The sequence below is a fragment of the Gymnoscopelus microlampas genome (genome assembly GCF_963454915.1).
Source record: "Gymnoscopelus microlampas genome assembly, chromosome: 6".
NCBI classification, from domain to species: Eukaryota; Metazoa; Chordata; class Actinopteri; order Myctophiformes; family Myctophidae; genus Gymnoscopelus; species Gymnoscopelus microlampas.
Window position 1 is genome coordinate 5,111,203 of NC_139943.1, and position 22,261 is coordinate 5,133,463.

The following is a 22,261-nucleotide window of genomic DNA, read 5'->3' on the forward strand; positions in this document are numbered from 1 at the left end:
GTTCCTATCACACAACGATTCAGCGGACCCCTGTAGTAACTCTGAGGACCCCCTATAAAGGTCAAGTCCATGGGACACACATCTCCTGCATTACAAATGTTCTTTTGACCCTGATTGTGATTTAAATATAAAACAGTATTATTTAGATTTTCTAATGAATGAATGAATGCATGAATACATCAATAAATAAATACATTCACGCAATAAAATGGAGCAAATTAATTAAATTGTGTTTGAAAAGAGTTTAAAATATAATAATAATAATAATAACAACAACAACAACAATAATAAGGGTAATAATGATAATAATGATAATAATAATAAATAAAAAAACATACAATAGACACAACAGTGCTTTAGAATGTGTCTTTATTGACAACATGATTATGGAAGCTCTAAAAGTACAAATACCATTTACAATTTACAATTTAGACATTGAGGGCTATTCTGGGCGCCGTCTCACCCATTATCCCTAAACTTCTTTGCCATTTTTTACTATTTTGAAAAACATTTTCAAGTAGTTCAAATAGCCAATCTACATCGACACATTGTGAGCTTGTAGATTTGCTATTTCAACTATTTGAAAATGTTTTTCAAAATAGTAAAAAATGGCAAAGAAGTTTAGGGATAATGGGTAAGACGGCACCCAGAATAGGGCCGTTTCACTCTTATCCACAATGACTTACAAGTGTAACCACAATGTAGCAATACTCTATTACAATAAAATACCTGGAAAAGTACAAAAGTATTGTCATATAAACATACTTACAGTACCCATTAAGCAGAATGGACTATTTCACTTTTTTCTTTTTGTCAAAATCTTTCGAAAATTGCAGATCTACAAGATCATAACACGATGCATTGCAACACGTGTTGAGCTTGTAGATCTGCTATTTTGGAAGAAGCAAAATATACAATTGTGCTTACATGGTTAATGTAGGTTTTGTATTAATACCGTAAATCTACAAAGTAACTAATAACTAAAGCAGTTGGATAATTGTAATGGAGTAAAAAAGTATAATATTTGCCCCCGAGATGTAATGGATTGTCAAATTAATATGTATTTGGCTGCAGACCCCCATCTGAATATATTTAGAGCCAGAGACCCCCATAAGAGAAGATTTGTGATGCTACATTTTCTAAATGATTCCACATTATTCATTGTTTATGTTTAAATAGCAGATCTACAAGCTCACAACACATCACTGTGAGCTTGTAGATCAGCTATTTCTGAATAGTAAGTAAACATAGTGGTTAAAATGATGATGAAGATGACGACTATTAAAATAAAAGTATCTCTAAATTGTAATACTTAAGTAGAGTATTTGAGTAAATGTACTCAGTGAGTTTCCAGCCGTGTCAGGAGCAGTGTTACATAGAATAGAGCAGAAAACCACTGAATGTGTTGTGATTGCGTGAGTCATCATAGAGCCTCCACCCACCTAACCTCATGTCTACTGTGTCTCCCTGCTCCATCTCTACTATCACTCCATTAGACATGTATTCATAATATGCATGATTACTGTATCCATAGTTATTAATGAGTTGCTGATTATTTTTATACATGTAGATCCTCATAGTCTCTGATGATCCATGGGTAGCTGCAGTGAATCTGAAGTAATAAACTCCTTTCACTGGAGATCCAAAAAAACCTAGAACACACACACACACACACACACACACACACACACACACACACACACACACACACACACACACACACACACACACACACACACAGTGTATATAACTAAATAAATACATACAAATATACATAAATAAATATATATATACATAAATAAAAATAAATAAAATATATATATATATATATATATATATATATATATATATATATATATATATATATATATATATATATATATATATATATATATAAAATAAGGGAATAAGGGGGGGGACCACCCCCCAGATCCCTGGGGGGGGCACCACCCCCCCACTTGTGAGCCCCCCCCCCCCCCCCCCCACACACAATGTGACCCCCAAAATAAGGGAGGGATGCCCACCTACGTCACAGCCAATCATAGGTGGCTTATTGCACATGCTCAGTAGCATTGCCGCGCTACGAGCTTGTAGATCTGCTTTTTTTTTGAAGAAGCTTGAAAATGTGTTCAATTTCGCCGATTCTACAAGTTTCAGTTTTTTGAAAATGTATTTGTCCTCTGACCCCGCCCATCTAAAAATATCACTCGGTGCCGCGCTATGAGCTTGTATATCTGATATTTTTGAATAGCCAAAGAAATGTTAAAATGACACACACATGCATTCCCGGTCTTAAAGGGTTAAACACTGTTAAATACTTAAACTCTATTTTTTCTAAAGGAAAGATTTTCAAAAACCTTTCTAAAATATCAAATCTACAAGCTCACATATATTTTAAAAGAGTGTTTGAACATTTTAGCCTGTAATGACGCAGCAGAGTTAACCCTTCACATGCTGTTACTGATGTTTTCACACAGATGTAAGTTGTGTCATTAGTTGGTGAGACATAATTGACTGTGTTAAGCTCATTCATGTTAATCAGTGTTGGAAAGTAACTAAAGTAATATGTAACTTAAAGTAATATTATTACTTTTTTTTCCAGTAACTAGTAAAGTAACCAATTACTTTTGGCAGGGAGTTATAAGTAAAGTAACTATATTACTTTTTAAACAAGTAATATATAATAAGTAATATATGACTATGTTTTAGTACCTTTCCAACACAGTGTTGGAAAGTAACTAAAGTAATATGTAACTTAAAGTCATATATTACTTTTTTCCAGTGACTAGTAAAGTAACTAATTACTTTTGGCAGGGAGTAATAAGTAAAGTAACTATATTACTTTTTAAACAAGTAATAAGTAATAAGTAATATATTACTATGTTTTAGTAACTCTTCCAACACTGATAATGAACATATTCACTTATGTAAAGCTCATTAACATAATTAACTTCATCACTTAATATAAAGCCATTAACATAATTAACGTCATCACTTCAAGTAAAGCTCATTAACATGATTAACATAATCACCACCTACCTGTAGATGTATTGTAGGCGTTGCCGATGTTAGTGATGACATTCTTATAAACCAGAGTGGTTATAGATCTATATGGTCCAACATATCCAACATTACTCAACCCAGCAGAGAAGGCCACCTTGTCTGTCAACACAGGAGCATTATCACATTATTTATATTGTTATAAAAGCATATTTTATACTATTAATTATCTAATTATGTATGTGATTATGAAGTTGTTGTCGGGCAGAAACCTCATATCTCCATATTTTTTTCCATAAAGTAACGCCCTACTTCATCATACAAGAGTGTTGCAAAGATGGTGAAAATATCAGATCTACTAGCTCACATTCACAACACGTCACAATGAGCTTGTACTGTAGATCTGCTATTTTCACTATTTTAAAATGTTTTTAGATGATAATAAAAAAGGAATGATTTTGGACATACAGCGACATATCGTTGTCAGGGGCGGATTAAGACTTCGTGGTTCCCGGTGCTTGGACCCGGTTCGGCCCCGGGAGCGTTTTGTCAACGGGGGGGGGGGGGGAGCAAGCAGAAAAAGAATGACGCTTCACCGGCGCGTTTCAATGTTGTAGCGCTCCTTTAGCAGCCCTGCTTCTACATTTCGCCGTTCTTCTCCGTTTCATTCTTTTTTCTTACGCCGTTTGGTGGGGGCACCAAACGGCGTAAGAAAAAAAAATGAAACCCCCCAAGGTTGGTGCCCTGTGCTTCAGCACATAAAGCCTGTTAGATAAGCCACCACTGATCGTTGTTGTCGGGCAGAAAACCTTGCATCTCCATATTTAGACTTTTTATGCTTTTTTTGTAAATGAATGCCTTACATCATCATACAAGAGTGTCAAAATAGTGAAAATATCAGATCTACAAGCTCTTTGTAGATCTGCTATTTTCACTTTTTTAAATGTTTTTTTTAAATAGTAATAAAAAAGGAATGGTTTTGGAAATACAAGGTTTTCACTTTTCACACACATTATTGATATCTTTATAAAAACATTCATTATACTATAAAATATCAAATTATTCGTATTAATATTACAGCATATCGTTGTTGTCAGGCAAAAAACTTGCATCTCCATATTTAGACGTCCCATCTGAAAAGGTTTTGTGCCAGGGACCCCCAGAAGAGAAGATTTATGTTAAAAGCATTTTCGATATTTTAAAATGTTCACAAATAGCAGATGTACAAGCTCACAGCGTGGCACAATGTGAACGTATAAATGGATAAAGTGGTTAAAATGATTGTGATGCTGTATTAAATACTTTTGATGGAGACCCCCTGGAACCCCCTCAAGGACCCCTGGGGGTCCCCAGACCCCACTTTGAGAACCGCTGATATATAGGACTATGTCCATATATAGGTCCACTATCTAAGGAGTTTCGTTGTTTGTGTACTTTTGTTGTTGTTTTTATATTTTTAAGTTCAAAATAAACATTCATTCATTTATTCATTAATTGGCATATATGAGAACCGGTTGTTCAGAACCATCGATCCAACCGCTATCACCATATATGGGCATGCCCGTATACAGTATGGGCATATACTGATGACATCAGGGATCTCCATATATGGGTATGAAAGGGACACAGACAGGCTGACAGACGGGTACAACAGGTATTACATAACCAGGTGGGACATAATTATACAACTTTTATATTTGATAAACATACTTACTGGACAGTTTCTGCACTTTGTCCTCAGCGACAGACAGCTTCCTTTGTACTGTGGACAGCTGAGCATCATGAGCTGAAATCAATACAACATGAATATTCAATCAATACAACATGAATATTAAATCAATACAACATGAATATTAAATCAATATGACATGAATATTAAATCAAAGCTTGAATATTAAATCAATACAACATAAATATTAAATCAATAAAGCATGAAAATTCAATCAATACAACATGAATATTCAATCAAAATGCTCCTACGAGTGGATTATATGGATCAAACACAATAAATAACATGATGAAAACAAGATAAGATCTCTGAGCTCAACTGAATTAATTATAAAGTAAAGTAAGACATTTTTCAACACTGTCCTCTCATACATGGATTGACTGAACATCATTCTGGTCTAATTACCTCCACTTTCTTTCTTCAAGTTCACCACCTGGTCGACGCTGGTATTGAGTCTTGTCTGAATTATCTGGACCTGGCCTGGACCCCAAGAAGATTTATGTTAAGAGCATTTTCGATATTATTCTAAAATGTTAACAAATAGCAGATGTACAAGCTTGTTCACGATGTGAACGTATACATGGATAAAGTGATTACAATTATTGTGATGCTGTATTAAATACTTTTGATGGAGACCCCCTGGAACCCCCTCAAGTTTTTTTTAAATAGTAATAAAAAAATCACACCCTGTGTGAAGAGGGTGGTGCCTTTGATGAGCCCCGTATTGACCCCTGTATTGATGTTGTCATCAATGTTTGTTTAGGACATACATACATACATACGGACACACAGACAAAGCCAGATATAGGGGTGGTTGGCACCACCCAAAAATCACACCCTGTGTGAAGAGAGTGGTGCCTTTGATGAGCCCCGTATTGATGTTGTCATCAATGTTTGTTTATTGGACATACATACATACGGACGGACACACAGACAAAGTCAGATATAGGAGTGGTTAAAGGAATAGTTTTGGACATACAAGGTTTTCACTTGACAGTGACGATAAAAGCATATATTTTACTATTTATTAACACATTATTTATATCTTATAAAAACATTCATTATACTATTAAATATCAAATTATTCATATTATTACAGCATATCGTTGTTGTCAGGCAAAAACCTTGCATCTGCATATTTAGACTTTTTCAGTTTTTTTGTAAATTAATATCTTATTTCATCATACAAGAGTGTTGCACAAAAACAGTGAAATATCAGATCTACAAGCTCTTTGTATATCTGCTATTTTCACAATTTTAAATGTTTTTTAAAAAATAATAGTATAAAGGAATGGTTTTGGACAAAAGGTTTCCACCTGACAGAGACAATATATAAATACAAGAACCGTCATATGACCATATATAGCAGTGGTTCATAAGACCATATATAGCAGTGGTTCATATGACCATATATAGCAGTGGTTCATATGACCATATATAGCAGTGGTTCATATGACCATATATAGCAGTGGTTCATATGACCATATAGCAGTGGTTCTCAAACTTCATCGTGTCAAGAACCCCCAAATTGATGTGTATTTGGCCGCGGACCCCCATCTGAAAAGGTTTTGTTCCAGGGACCCCCAGAAGAGAAGATTTACGCTAAAAGCATTTTCAATACTATTTTATTGTCTCCGCCAGGAGACTTTGTTTTCACTTTCTAAATATGACACACCGATTGGTCAAGCCTCACGTGACACGTGACAATACGGTGAAATAGTGTGATCTGATTGGCTAGTGACGTATAGCGGCCTATAAATACATGGCGTCACTTTGAAAGAGTCTGTGCCTCTTTCAACGTGAGGTAAGACAGGAACCATCACGAAATGGCTGAGAAATGGTGGATACTGTAACAATTAGATAGGATACATAATTGGACAGATAGGACAGATAGGACACTTACATAGACAGGAGGGATATGACACTTACACAGACAGGACGGATAGGACACTTATACAGACAGGACGGATAGGACACTTTACAGACAGGACGGATAGAACACTTACACAGACAGGACGGATAGGACACTTATACAGACAGGAGGGATAGGACACTTACACAGACAGGACGGATAAGACACTTACACAGACAGGACGGATAGGACACTTACATAGACAGGACGGATAGGACACTTACATAGACAGGACGGACAGGACACTTACACAGACAGGACGGATAGGACACTTACATAGACAGGACGGATAGGACACTTATACAGCCATTGTGTCATGTTACTCTGACACAGTAATATGTTCTATTTTTGTAAGAATTAGAACATAAGAAGTAGAACCTTCCCAGAAGTAGAACATTCCCAACATTCCCAACACAAGTCTGCTGGCGGAGACTTGTGCTCTGAGGAGCACTTTTTCTAGTTTAATTTTAAGTTCACAAATAGCAGATGTACAAGCTCACAGCGTGGCACAATGTGAACGTATAAATGGATAAAGTGGTTAAAATGATTGTGATGCTGTAATAAATACTTTTGATGGAGACCCCATGGAACCCCCTCAAGGACCCCTGGGGGTCCCCAGACCCCACTTTGAGAACCACTGATATATAGGACTATGTCCATATATAGGTCCACTATTTGTGGACTTTTGTTGTTCGTGTACTTGTGTTGTTGTTTTTACATTTTTAAGTTCAAAATAAACATTCATTTATTTATTTATTTATTATTCATTAATTGGCATATATGAGAACCGGTTGTTCAGAACCATCGATCCAACCGCTATCACCATATATGGGCATGCCCGTATACAGTATGGGCATATACTGATGACATCAGGGATCTCCATATATGGGTATGAAAGGGACACAGACAGGCTGACAGACGGGTACAACAGGTATTACATAACCAGGTGGGACATAATTATACAACTTTTATATTTGATAAACATACTTACTGGAAAGTTTCTGCACTTTGTCCTCAGCGACAGACAGCTTCGTTTGTACTGTGGACAGCTGAGCATCATGAGCTGAAATCAATACAACATGAATATTAAATCAATATGACATGAATATTAAATCAAAGCTTGAATATTCAATCAATACAACATGAATATTTAATCAAAATGCTCCTACGAGTGGATTATATGGATCAAACACAATAAATAACATGATGAAAACAAGATCAGATCTCTGAGCTCAACTGAATTAATTATAAAGTAAAGTAAGACATTTTTCAACACTGTCCTCTCATACATGGATTGACTGAACATCATTCTGGTCTAATTACCTCCACTTTCTTTCTTCAAGTTCACCACCTGGTCGACGCTGGTATTGAGTCTTGTCTGAATTATCTGGACCTGGCCTGGACCCCAAGAAGATTTATGTTAAGAGCATTTTCGATATTATTCTAAAATGTTAACAAATAGCAGATGTACAAGCTTGTTCACGATGTGAACGTATACATGGATAAAGTGATTACAATTATTGTGATGCTGTATTAAATACTTTTGATGGAGACCCCCTGGAACCCCCTCAAGTTTTTTTTTAAATAGTAATAAAAAAGGAATAGTTTTGGACATACAAGGTTTTCACTTGACAGTGACGATAAAAGCATATATTTTACTATTTATTAACACATTATTGATATCTTTATAAAAACATTCATTATACTATTAAATATCAAATTATTCATATTATTACAGCACGTCGTTGTTGTCAGGCAAAAACCTTGCATCTCCATATTTAGACTTTCAGTTTTTTTGTGAATTAATATCTTACAATATCATACAAGAGTCTTGCACAAAAACAGCGAAAATATCAGATCTACAAGCTATTTGTAGATCTGCTATTTTCACTATTTTAAATGTTTTTTAAAATAATAACAATAAAGGAATGGTTTTGGACATAAAAGGTTCCCACCTGACAGAGACAATATATAAATACAAGAACCGTCCATATGACCATATATAGCAGTGGTCCATATGACCATATATAGCAGTGGTTCATATGACCATATATAGCAGTGGTTCATATGACCATATATAGCAGTGGTTCATATGACCATATATAGCAGTGGTTCATATGACCATATATAGCAGTGGTTCATATGACCATATATAGCAGTGGTTCATCGTGTCAAGGACCCCAAATTGATGTGTATTTGGCCGTGGACCCCCATCTGAAAAGGTTTTGTGCCAGGGACACCCAGAAGAGAAGATTTATGTTAGAAACATTTTAGATATTTTAAAATGTTCACAAATATCAGATGTACAAGCTCACACCGCGGCAGAATGTGAACGTATAAATGGATAATGTGGTTAACATGATTGTGATGCTGTATTAAATACTATTGATGGAGACCCCCTGGAACCCCCTCAAGAACCTCCGGGGGTCCCCAGACACCACTTTGAGAACCACTGATATATAGGACTATGTCCATTTATAGGTCCACTTTATGGACTTTTTTTTTTTTTATTACATTTTTAAGTTCAAAATAAACTTTCATTCATTCATTTATTGGCATATATGGAGAACTGGTTGTCCAGAACCATCGATCCAACCGCTATCACCATATATGGGCATGCCCGTATACAGTATGGGCATATATGACATCAGGGATCTCCATATATGGGTATGAAAGGGACACAGACAGGCTGACAACTTTTATATTTGATAAATATACTTACTGGAAAGTTTCTGCACTTTGTCCTCAGCGACAGACAGCTTCCTTTCTACTGTGGACAGCTGAGCATCATGAGCTGAAATCAATACAACATGAATATTAAATCAATATGACATGAATATTAAATCAAAGCTTGAATATTAAATCAATACAACATGAATATGAAATCAATAAAGCATGAATATTCAATCAATACAACATGAATATTCAATCAATAAAGCATGAATATTCAATCAATACAACATGAATATTCAATCAAAATGCTCCTACGAGTGGATTATATGGATCAAACACAATAAATAACATGATGAAAACAAGATCAGATCTCTGAGCTCAACTGAATTAATTATAAAGTAAAGTAAGACATTTTTCAACACTGTCCTCTCATACAAGGATTGACTGAACATCATTCTGGTCTAATTACCTCCACTTTCTTTCTTCAAGTTCACCACCTGGTCGACGCTGGTATTGAGTCTTGTCTGAATTATCTGGACCTGGCCTGGACCCCAAGAAGATTTATGTTAAGAGCATTTTCGATATTATTCTAAAATGTTAACAAATAGCAGATGTACAAGCTTGTTCACGATGTGAACGTATACATGGATAAAGTGATTACAATTATTGTGATGCTGTATTAAATACTTTTGATGGAGACCCCCTGGAACCCCCTCAAGTTTTTTTTAAATAGTAATAAAAAAGGAATGGTTTTGGACATAAAAGGTTTTCACTTGACAGCGACGATAAAAGCATATATTTTACTATTTATTAACACATTATTGATATCTTTATAAAAACATTCATTATACTATTAAATATCAAATTACTCATATTATTACAGCACGTCGTTGTTGTCAGGCAAAAACCTTGCATCTCCATATTTAGACTTTCAGTTTTTTTGTGAATTAATATCTTACAATATCATACAAGAGTCTTGCACAAAAACAGCGAAAATATCAGATCTACAAGCTCTTTGTAGATCTGATATTTTCACCATTTTAAATGTTTTTTTTTAAATAATAACAATAAAGGAATGGTTTTGGACATAAAAGGTTTCCACCTGATAGAGACGATATATAAATACAAGAACCGCCCATATGACCATATATAGCAGTGGTTTTGAGAACCGCTGATATATAGGACTATGTCCATATATAGGTCCACTATCTAAGGACTTTTTAAAATATCTAAAATGTTTCTAACATAACATTTTAGATATTTTAAAATGTTCACAAATAGCAGATGTACAAGCTCACACCGCGGCAGAATATGAACGTATAAATGGATAATGTGGTTAAAATGATTGTGATGCTGTATTAAATACTATTGATGGAGACCCCCTGGAACCCCCTCAAGAACCTCCGGGGGTCCCCAGAAACCACTTTGGGAACCGCTGATATATAGGACTATGTCCATTTATAGGTCCACTTTATGGACTTTTTTTTTTTTTTTTAACATTTTTAAGTTCAAAATAAACATTCATTTATTTATTCATTAATTGGCATATATGGAGAACTGGTTGTCCAGAACCATCGATCCAACCGCTATCACCATATATGGGCATGTCCGTATACAGTATGGGCATATATGACATCAGGGATCTCCATATATGGGTATGAAAAGGACACAGACAGGCTTACAACTTTTATATTTGATAAACATACTTACTGGAAAGTTTCTGCACTTTGTCCTCAGCGACAGACAGCTTCCTTTCTACTGTGGACAGCTGAGCATCATGAGCTGAAATCAATACAACATGAATATTATATCAATATGACATGAATATTAAATCAAAGCTTGAATATTAAATCAATACAACATAAATATTAAATCAAAGCTTGAATATTAAATCAATACAGCATGAATATTAAATCAATAAAGCATGAATATTCAATCAATACAACATGAATATTCAATCAATACAACATGAATATTCAATCAAAATGCTCCTACGAGTGGATTATATGGATCAAACACAATAAATAACATGATGAAAACAAGATCAGATCTCTGAGCTCAACTGAATTAATTATAAAGTAAAGTAAGACATTTTTCAACACTGTCCTCTCATACAAGGATTGACTGAACATCATTCTGGTCTAATTACCTCCACTTTCTTTCTTCAAGTTCACCACCTGGTCGACGCTGGTATTGAGTCTTGTCTGAATTATCTGGACCTGGCCTGGACCCCAAGAAGATTTATGTTAAGAGCATTTTCGATATTATTCTAAAATGTTAACAAATAGCAGATGTACAAGCTTGTTCACGATGTGAACGTATACATGGATAAAGTGATTACAATTATTGTGATGCTGTATTAAATACTTTTGATGGAGACCCCCTGGAACCCCCTCAAGTTTTTTTTAAATAGTAATAAAAAAGGAATGGTTTTGGACATAAAAGGTTTTCACTTGACAGCGACGATAAAAGCATATATTTTACTATTTATTAACACATTATTGATATCTTTATAAAAACATTCATTATACTATTAAATATCAAATTACTCATATTATTACAGCACGTCGTTGTTGTCAGGCAAAAACCTTGCATCTCCATATTTAGACTTTCAGTTTTTTTGTGAATTAATATCTTACAATATCATACAAGAGTCTTGCACAAAAACAGCGAAAATATCAGATCTACAAGCTCTTTGTAGATCTGATATTTTCACCATTTTAAATGTTTTTTTTTAAATAATAACAATAAAGGAATGGTTTTGGACATAAAAGGTTTCCACCTGATAGAGACGATATATAAATACAAGAACCGCCCATATGACCATATATAGCAGTGGTTTTGAGAACCGCTGATATATAGGACTATGTCCATATATAGGTCCACTATCTAAGGACTTTTTAAAATATCTAAAATGTTTCTAACATAACATTTTAGATATTTTAAAATGTTCACAAATAGCAGATGTACAAGCTCACACCGCGGCAGAATATGAACGTATAAATGGATAATGTGGTTAAAATGATTGTGATGCTGTATTAAATACTATTGATGGAGACCCCCTGGAACCCCCTCAAGAACCTCCGGGGGTCCCCAGAAACCACTTTGGGAACCGCTGATATATAGGACTATGTCCATTTATAGGTCCACTTTATGGACTTTTTTTTTTTTTTTTAACATTTTTAAGTTCAAAATAAACATTCATTTATTTATTCATTAATTGGCATATATGGAGAACTGGTTGTCCAGAACCATCGATCCAACCGCTATCACCATATATGGGCATGTCCGTATACAGTATGGGCATATATGACATCAGGGATCTCCATATATGGGTATGAAAAGGACACAGACAGGCTTACAACTTTTATATTTGATAAACATACTTACTGGAAAGTTTCTGCACTTTGTCCTCAGCGACAGACAGCTTCCTTTCTACTGTGGACAGCTGAGCATCATGAGCTGAAATCAATACAACATGAATATTATATCAATATGACATGAATATTAAATCAAAGCTTGAATATTAAATCAATACAACATAAATATTAAATCAAAGCTTGAATATTAAATCAATACAGCATGAATATTAAATCAATAAAGCATGAATATTCAATCAATACAACATGAATATTCAATCAATACAACATGAATATTCAATCAAAATGCTCCTACGAGTGGATTATATGGATCAAACACAATAAATAACATGATGAAAACAAGATAAGATCTCTGAGCTCAACTGAATTAATTATAAAGTAAAGTAAGACATTTTTCAACACTGTCCTCTCATACATGGATTGACTGAACATCATTCTGGTCTAATTACCTCCACTTTCTTTCTTCAAGTTCACCACCTGGTCGACGCTGGTATTGAGTCTTGTCTGAATTATCTGGACCTGGCCTGGACCCCAAGAAGATTTATGTTAAGAGCATTTTCGATATTATTCTAAAATGTTAACAAATAGCAGATGTACAAGCTTGTTCACGATGTGAACGTATACATGGATAAAGTGATTACAATTATTGTGATGCTGTATTAAATACTTTTGATGGAGACCCCCTGGAACCCCCTCAAGTTTTTTTTAAATAGTAATAAAAAAGGAATAGTTTTGGACATAAAAGGTTTTCACTTGACAGTGACGATAAAAGCATATATTTTACTATTTATTAACACATTATTGATATCTTTATAAAAACATTCATTATACTATTAAATATCAAATTATTCATATTATTACAGCACGTCGTTGTTGTCAGGCAAAAACCTTGCATCTGCATATTTAGACTTTCAGTTTTTTTGTGAATTAATATCTTACAATATCATAAAAGAGTCTTGCACAAAAACAGCGAAAATATCAGATCTACAAGCTCTTTGTAGATCTGATATTTTCACTATTTTAAATGTTTTTTAAAATAATAACAATAAAGGAATGGTTTTGGACATAAAAGGTTCCCACCTGACAGAGACAATATATAAATACAAGAACCGTCCATATGACCATATATAGCAGTGGTTCATATGACCATATATAGCAGTGGTTCATATGACCATATATAGCAGTGGTTCATATGACCATATATAGCAGTGGTTCATATGACCATATATAGCAGTGGTTCATCGTGTTAAGGACCCCAAATTGATGTGTATTTGGCCGTGGACCCCCATCTGAAAAGGTTTTGTGCCAGGGACCCCCCAGAAGAGAAGATTTATGTTAAAAACATTTTAGATATTTTAAAATGTTCACAAATATCAGATGTACAAGCTCACACCGCGGCACAATGTGAACGTATAAATGGATAAAGTGGTTGAAATGATTGTGATGCTGTATTAAATACTATTGATGGAGACCCCCTGGAACCCCCTCAAGAACCTCCGGGGGTCCCCAGACCCCACTTTGAGAACCGCTGATATATAGGACTATGTCCATTTATAGGTCCACTTTATGGACTTTTTTTTTTTTTTTTTTTACATTTTTAAGTTCAAAATAAACATTCATTTATTTATTCATTAATTGGCATATATGGAGAACTGGTTGTCCAGAACCATCGATCCAACCGCTATCACCATATATGGGCATGCCCGTATACAGTATGGGCATATATGACATCAGGGATCTCCATATATGGGTATGAAAGGGACACAGACAGGCTGACAACTTTTATATTTGATAAACATACTTACTGGAAAGTTTCTGCACTTTGTCCTCAGCGACAGACAGCTTCCTTTCTACTGTGGACAGCTGAGCATCATGAGCTGAAATCAATACAACATGAATATTATATCAATACACCATGAATATTCAATCAATACACCATGAATATTCAATCAATACAACATTATTAAATCAATACACCATAAATATTACATCAATACAACATGAATTTTCAATCAATACAACATACATTTTCAATCAATACAACATGAATATTCAATCAATACAACATGAATATTCAATCAAAATGCTCCTACAAGTGGATTATATGGATCAAACACACAATAAATAACATGATGAAAACAAGATCAGATCTCTGAGCTTTTGCGGTCCACCCAGCTTAAACCTCACCAAAGGAGCGGTGGCAAGTCCGATGTTTAACAATGCTTGCCGATCATAAACCAGAATGGAATCAGTGTTTCCCATGCCAAGTGTCAAGAACAGCACAGACACAAACACAGCTGACAGGAACAGACGGCGGGCCACACACACTGGCGCCATCTCCAACAATGCAGCCGAGCAGAGCAGAGCAGAGCACCTCCAATCTACAAGCTCACAATGTGTCGCATTAGGACACATTAATGTATGTTTTGTAATAATAATCAAAATCTACAAAGTAACAAGTAAAGTTTTCAAATAAATGTAGTGGAGTAGAATTAAAGTATTGGACTTTGGAAATACTCAAGTAAAGTACAAATACCTCAACATTGTACTTAAGTAAATGTACTTAGTTACTTTCCACCACTGCTTAGGTTGTGCTCAAGTAACTTACTGTAGTTACATACAGCTAAATTAGTTATGTACGGACATTGGGAAATGTTCAATACATCCCCCAGGGCTCTATACTAGTCCACTATTATTTCCTTCTACATCAAATCTCTTTGCCAAAAATATCAGATCTACAAGCTCACAACACGTCACATAGCGCCACGTTGTGAACATTAGGAAAGAGTTACAATTAGTGCCTCCTCAGCAGATTAACTTTAAACTGACCTTTTAGTACGTCCAGTTTTAATGTCAATGTTCAAAATAAAACAGCATACGTAACAGCAAATAATTATTGCTTTCTATTTAATAACAGTTGTGCTACTTTATTTATACATGGCTTCTATTCCTCTTCCCTTGGATGCAAAGTTGTTTTTTACAGAAGTTGATACATTATTCAGTTCATTTATTTGGAAAGAAACCCAGAGTCAGCCGTCAGAACGTATAATTATGTTGTCCGTGGCCCTGAATGGCGTCTACACAACAATGCTACGAATGGCCCTAGGTGTCACATGGACGGACCACATCAGAAACATGGTCCTCTATGGGAACCTACCACGGGTCACAGACAAGGTGAGAGAGAGAAGGATGAGGCTGGCAGGGCACTGCGTCAGGCACCCAGAACTGACACTATGGGAGCCAACCCAGGACAAACCCAGGAGAGGAAAGAGGTGCACCACCTACGTAGACGCACTGCGGGGTGACAGCTTAGCTAACAACACTGTAGAGCTCCAGACCCTGATGCTAGACAGGAAAGTGATTCAGGAGTACAGAGTTGGTTTTCTCTCTTTTTTTTTTTAGGCACACACATGGGGACACACTCGTTCTACTGCTACTTATGCCACCAAAATGCCCTTCCAGCAATCATCAGAAAGTGTAACTCCTTACCCTCCTTCAACATTCAAAGAGCACCTGTCTACCACTGATAACTGGACCTAGGAAAGTCTCCTAAGTCTGACCCCCCCCCACATCCTCAACTGTTTTACTCTTTACATACTTTTGTACATAATTCGTAGTTTAACCACAAGAAGGTCCCCCCATGTTTATTGTATTATGACTTGTACATAGTATATTATTGTATGTCTTTGAATGTCTTGATGAATTGAATACCCAGGACCATAATGGAAACAAGCCCTTAGTGCTTATTGTGTCATCCTTTCAACTTCTGTTAATAAAGAGTTCAATCAATCAATTAAAATTAAATCAATTATTCCTGCAGTTTCATTTGAATAGGTAAGCTTTTTATGTGGATTATATTGATCAACATCAAAACTATTCTCCGAACTCAAATGAAGTAATCAACATAAATTAACACTAAAGTAAAATATGACATTTTTCAACTCTGTCCTCTATACCTGCATCCACTGAACATCCTTCTGTTCTAATTACCTTTGATTTCTGTCTTCAAGGCCTGACGGTCTTGGACACTAGTGTTCAGTCTGGTCTGAAGGTCTTGGACACTAGTGTTCAGTCTGGTCTGAAGGTCTTGGACAAGAGGGACAGAACACATTTTCAAAAGAATAGATATCAGTGAAGTTGCTTTCTTGCCTTAAGGCTGCAGCCAACTATACAAAGAAGAACAATGATGTGTTCTGTATGGAACCTCAGTACAAATCTACATGGTGAATAAAACAATACATTAAGAGGCTTGAGAAGAGTATCTGTGGTGTTCTGATAGACAATATCAGCATAATCTACAATGGGAAGTAATAGGCTACCTCAGCAATTATAATTGTCCTCACTTGAAAGGAGAAGCAGTTAATTGAAGGATAAAGTTAGAACATTTAATTACTAAACATGAAGTTATAATACCTGCATTGTGTCTCTCAGTGGCGTTGAGCCTCATTTCTAGCGTGGACAGCTGAGCAAGGAGGGCTGAAATCATCCCAGCATTAGCATTAAATCAATCATAAATACTCATGCAGTTTACATTTAAACACAACAGAACATAGATTTGAGTGGTTAATTTATTTGACCAAATCGTTAAGCTTTCCCTGGTCAATTATGCGGTTAAAATATAAACTGCATTTCCAAAAATAAAGCATCTATTTTGAATCTAATATAATGTTTAAATTACCTTCCTCCATCTTGGTCTGACTGGCGCTCACCTTCACAAACACTGCAGAGAAATATCACATGAAAAGTTATGTTGTAATGTTGCTGTAAAACATAAACGGGGAAAAAAACATCTCAGCCTTTAGTTGTACAAGTTGATCTCCAAAATCTTAGCCTGGCTTCGGCCCCTGAATCGGTAGCCACGCCCATTTAAAACAATATGTTCTGAGTGAAACTAAATGAAGATTCAGGTTACTAAAAGCTTTTACATTTTTTATTGTTTTTCTCTCAACTAACATAATAGTACATAATAGTCCAGTTGTCTACTTGTAATAAATACATGGATTTATGTTGTAAAAACATACAGGTCTGACTCCAATCAGTGTTGTTTGTTTCAAGAGGTCGAGTGGCCGCTGCAATGTGTGCCTTGAATGAGAGCTGACTGTCCAGGTCCAGGACAGCACCAAGGTTTGTCGTACGGCGGTGTTGCACAGCCAACATAACAGATCTACAAGCCCTCAAAGTGTCTTATCCGCAATGCATTTTGTTTCGGTAAGGAACGTTGGTACAGAAGTTAGTTAATATCACCCGGTCTTGAAATTAGTTTTTGTGCAACAAGCTCCATTGTTTTGTTGTTTTCAGAAACAGAAAATGAATATGTGTCAAGATATCTAGACTACCTACTGTACATGGAACAGGAAAACGAATGTTATCAGTGGAGCGAGGGTGGGTCTCCCCCCTACCCCCCCCCCCCCCCCACTGCATGTGATTGGTGAATACTTACTGTAAACTCCAACCGTGATTCCAGCCAATAGGAGGAGACCTAGCAGACCCACGGCCACAGGAAGCCTGGAGATGCCCTTCCTCTCTGGAGACACCAAACACAGTGTAGCAGTAAGCTCTCTCTCTCTGTGTGTGTGTGTGTGTGTGTGTGTGTGTGTGTGTGTGTGTGTGTGTGTGTGTGTGTGTGTGTGTGTGTGTGTGTGTGTGTGTGTGTGTGTGTGTGTGTGTGTGTGTGTGTGTGTGTGTGTGTGTGTGTGTGTGTGTGTGTGTGTGTGTGTGTGTGTGTGTGTGTGCGTGCGTGTACATAAGACAAAGAGCATCATTTCATCATATAATTCTTTGGGTTTTTCCCCCACATCCCCCCTCCCACATTAACTGGTTAGTGTCCATACAGACGAAGCGAAGTAAAAAAGTAAACAGACATATACAAAGTGAAAAAAAAAAATGAAGCACACATCACAACATGATTAATTGTTGGAAAATAAATAAATAATAGTAATACTAAATGATAATAATAATAAGGGTAATAATAATAATAATAATGATAATACAAATAAAAAAGACCCCCCCCCCCTTCTCTCTTCTTCAATCCTAATTTCAAAGCCTAATTGCAGCCGGTTGCAGACACCATCCAGGAGTGCAGCTTTCCTGCTCCTTTTAGAAAACAATGTGCTGCACAGATATACTGCATGCCCCCACCGCCATTTTTTCCCTCAAACGAACCACAATGGAAACAAGCTTTCTTGTGTCTATACTATGTTCTATCTTGTACGCACCTGTATTCACTTGTTCATGTAATTTGGTGAATACAAAGTTTCAATCAATCGATCTCATTGTTGACATTTAATGCCATGTATGGATGGTTTTAATAACATATCTCACCAGACTGCAGTATCTAGATGGTCTATCATGTCTGTTACACACGATGCAAAGTGAACAATACTCGTCAATTCTACTTTTCTTTATGAACTCCTTTTCCTTGCTCCATTGTTTGCCAAATGAATACTAGCCAATGCGCTGGCTGCCAGCTGATATTCTGATACCAATGAAACGGGAGATTTACCGAGATATATAAATAGAAACCAATAACACATGTAACACTGTAATCACTCTCTCAAAAGCCGGACAATTATGCGTCCGGCCAGAGGGTGCGCCGGATGGAGGACAGCTGGGTCTAAAACCGGACGAATGGCCACCCTAATTAACCTGTATTCACTTGTTCATGTCATTTGGTAAATAAAGTTTCAATCAATCAATCAATCAATCTCATCGTCACATTTAATGCTATACGGTTTCAATAACATATCTTACCAGACTGCAGTATCTATATGGTTTAATAACATATCTTACCAGACTGCAGTATCTATATGGTTTAATAACATATCTTACCAGATTGCAGTATCTATATGGTTTAATAACATATCTTACCAGACTGCAGTATCTATATGGTTTAATAACATATCTTACCAGACTGCAGTATCTATATGGTTTAATAACATATCTTACCATCCGGAGTTATGAACTTCTCATAGCCACTTGTATCTCCCATCTCAATGTTTTCACAGTGGAAAGCCACAGACAATTCTACCTTTATGACTTAGCTTGTAGAGTGATACGGCTCACTTCTTTACCTTAACCAAAGTAATGCTAAAAACAGAACAGTGTGCTGGTGTTTAGGGGCTGGCTAGGAGGAAGACATCTGAAGACTGGTGACAGCCATGTTTATAGAGGAGTCCACCACACAGGAGCCAATCACCAGCCAGCTTTATAGAGGAGTCCACCGCACAGGAGCCAATCACCAGCCAGTTTATAGAGGAGTCCACCACACATGAGCCAATCACTCAGACACCACTCAGTCACCATTCACACCAGCTGGTACTCAATCAGTCACTCATCACTACTCAAGCTCACACCACACACGCACACACACGCACGCACGCACGCACGCACGCACGCACGCACGCACGCACGCACGCACGCACGCACGCACGCACGCACACACACACACACACACACACACACACACACACACACACACACACACACACACACACACACACACACACACAGTGTTATCGACACAATTAACCAGAGAGAAACGGACTGGGCAGTGGACTCATGAACACACTGAACCCCCACTGTCTGTGTGAATGAGTGAGAGGTCAGCATTGCAAGAAAACTAATAGGTGACACATAATAGACATTCAATTATATGATGAAAATAACTGGTCCCTGACATTGACAAGTTGGTTAAAGCAAAGAGATGTCAGGTGTCTGGAAGCAGCAAGTGATTTAGATGACATTTCATGCTGGCTAGACCATGTAAACTTGCCATTTTTGAAAACATAAAATGGTAGTTAGAAGCATTAATCATATATGTGTTAAAAACGTATAAATGTATGTCAGAGCGTATTTAACCCATTCAATCCGGGAAAGCATCTGTGTCATTTTAAGATTTATTTGGCTATTCAAAAATAGCATATAACACAAGCTCATAGTGCCGCACTATGAGCTTGTAGATCTGCTATTTTTGAAAAATCGTGGACATTTGGGCAAGTCTTTAGAAATGACTTCTAAATCCTAACAGTTTTCTGAAACACTTATGTTGCTATAATATGTGGTTCTCTAACTTTTTTATGTCAAAATTATATGTATTTGGCCGCCGACCCCAAAATATGTTGTTCCAGGGACCCCCAGAGGCAAAGATTTGAGTTAAAAATGTAGTTTAAAAATGTATTCAAAGATTTGCACCAATGTTTAAGATTTTTCAAAAATAACAGATCTACAAGCTCGTAGTGCGGCACTCGGTGCCGCGCTATGAGCTTGTAGATCTGCTATTTTTGAATAGCCAAAGTATAAAACTAATGGTTATAGCTAAAATCTAAAATGACACCGTATGCGTCCCGCGGATTGAATGCTCCTTACAAATTGCAGTTTGGTTGCGGCCCACATCAAGTCACCATTTGACCAATGTGGCCCGGGCCCCAACATGATTTGAAAATGACCCCAACATGATTTGTTTTGAAATGGCAAATAAATACTTGAACTTGAACTTGAACATGAGTTCGACACCCCTGTTCTAACTGTATCAGCAGGTATCGCAAGGCCCACTTGCAATACCCTCACAGCCCACCAGAGGGCCCCAGCCTACAGGTTGAGAACCAGTGATCTAGTGCACCTGTAACTTTGTACAGTAGCTACTAAATGGATCAGAACAACTGTTCTAAGACATCAGATGGTTAGTTTAGGGAAAAAGCAGAAAGAACAAGAGGAGAAACGGCTAAAAGATAAAGTCATGCACCCTTGACAACCTTGCAGGCTTATGCAAAAATGTTTAGTAGATAGCATGTTATGTAGACAGATGCCTGGTTCATTTGTTGACCTGGCATCCTATAGTTTATACAGATTATTCATTATTTTATGTGATACTGTTTAGACTGCATGATAAGTTCTTGGTTTATATATAATAGTCCTAGATTACTATTTCTATGCATTTAATGTATTACCTCGTGTTTACCTTGATTACAGTTTAAATTAAAGTGTAAACTGTAAACCTCTCATTCTCTCTGTTTCCTCTCCAGAGGAAGGTTCTGCTTTGGTTGCCACCTGGCCTGAGTTTGTTAGGCCTTGCACTTTTTGTTTAGGTTGCCTTACACTGTTTTATACAACACACTGAACTAAAGTGGACAACGGAGCCCTCTTGAGGACAAAATAAGAAATGTCATTAAAAAATAAATAACATCAAAAACATGTTTTAAAACTATCATATATTCCCCTATGGTCTCAGAGATGTGATTTATATTCATTAGAATGCTTTCTGAGGTCAGCATTTAATTTCAATGAGCTCAGTTCATATTATGTGAATGAGCACATATTTATTCCCTAAAGTCTACAATAGTGCAAATGAAAACTCTCTCAAAAATCTTGTAATTATTGATAGTCAATAAAACATGGACTGATGCACTTTGACACATCATCAGTGTTGTTACCTGGAGTCACTGGGTGTTTGGGGTCTTGCAACAGACCCCCTCCTCCAGGCGACCCGACCAAGGCTGATCAGACCCCTGCCTGTGTCCCAGTGGCATGCTACTGCCCCCTACTGTCTCTTGAGGGTAGTTAAGAGACAGT

The 22,261-nt window shown here is 36.4% G+C and overlaps 1 protein-coding gene and 1 long non-coding RNA gene across 2 annotated transcripts in view; one reads left to right on the forward strand and one right to left on the reverse strand.

Annotated features, from left to right (window-relative positions):
- The window catches only part of LOC311047422, a 203,998-nt gene extending 203,094 nt beyond the window's left edge, over positions 1-904 (forward strand). Inside the window, exon 2 of the long non-coding RNA XR_014600986.1 lies at positions 706-904. This is a non-coding gene — a long non-coding RNA (uncharacterized lncRNA). The remainder of the gene's footprint in view (positions 1-705) is intronic.
- LOC311047414 (cerebellin-1-like) overlaps positions 1-22,261 on the reverse strand; it is an 878,463-nt gene that overhangs the window by 811,196 nt on the left and 45,006 nt on the right. The window lies entirely within an intron of this gene.